Source organism: Arachis ipaensis, chromosome B05 (assembly GCF_000816755.2).
Source record: "Arachis ipaensis cultivar K30076 chromosome B05, Araip1.1, whole genome shotgun sequence".
Taxonomy (NCBI): domain Eukaryota; kingdom Viridiplantae; phylum Streptophyta; class Magnoliopsida; order Fabales; family Fabaceae; genus Arachis; species Arachis ipaensis.
Genome location: NC_029789.2, coordinates 1,540,786 through 1,542,119, shown reverse-complemented (window position 1 = coordinate 1,542,119; position 1,334 = coordinate 1,540,786).

Here is a 1,334-nt window from a genome sequence, read left to right as displayed (position 1 = left end):
AAGAATTTGTTATTTTAATAACTAATTAATTAGTTTGTATTTATTATATTATTATATACTATATGTATTTATTAAAAAATAATATTAATAAATATAATATAATCATAAAAAAATAATTATATTGTAATTAATAAAAATATTTGATATTTTTTATTATACTTATTTAATTATATTTATATTAATAATTATGAATAATAAAAAATATAATTAATTTAAATATAAGTGAGTATAAAATTAAAATAATATCCAAAAAAATTATTATACATTCTTACTATATATATTTTTAGAATTTTTTGTCGAACGGTTCGGTTGAACTAGTTTTGAGCGATTTTTACCGGCTTTGACCGGTTCTTATCCTTAAGTGGTCCAGAGATTGGATGAGATCGGTTGGAAGTCCAGTTTGCTAGTTTTGGGGAGTTTTCACCAATTTTGACTGTTCCGAAGCAAAGATATCCATGGGGCGATTTGTCCTATTCAGATATTCACGACCAAGAAGTACTGAATTCTCTTTCTTTGAGGTTGTTTATTTTCCATGGTACTCCGGTCCAGGCCTTCATTTCTCATATCTTCCTCCTGGTGAAATCTTATAATGAAGTAACCATGGATCATGTCCTTATATCTGATAACGAGTGCCGGCGAACGGGTGCGTAATGCGTGGAAATCTGCCGAACAGTTCGGCCAAATCCTGAAGAAAGCTAAAAAGCGCTGTTTGATGAGCTACTTACTAATTGTGGGCACGAAGTGCGCTTAGGATCACTTTTTTTATAAAGGATCCTGTTGACCTGGGCGTAGGCCTCCCATGGGTCTTATGGTGGCTACGCCAATTCGGGGGTCCATCACAAGGGAAATGATTTGCTTTATCCGGTATTAATCGCGAGCTACGAGCAAATAGAACACTTCCGGTTCTTATCAATTTTGACCGGTTCTTATGCTTAAGCGGTTCAAAAATTAGACCGGATCAGTTGAAAATCCAGTTTTTCAGTCGAATTGTCAGTTCGATCTGATTCTTATAACTATGTCATAATGTTCAATTCCTATGATTCTACATTTAATGTTTTACGTGTTGTGTATATTCAATTTATATTGTTAGGGTTTAGGGTTGACATTTGTGTTAGCATAGCTTGGGTTGGGGAATGAAACATTTTAGATTGGATTCTATGGTTGGAGTGGTGGTATTAACATCAGATTTTGGGCCTTCGCTTGAATTCTTCTTGGTCACCAAGTCTCCCTCACTAGGAAAGGTTTTAAAAATCGGTTCAAACTAATCGAATCATGAACCGATGAAAAAATGAATTGGTGAAATGCTAAAATCGAAAAATTCAAAAACCACCATT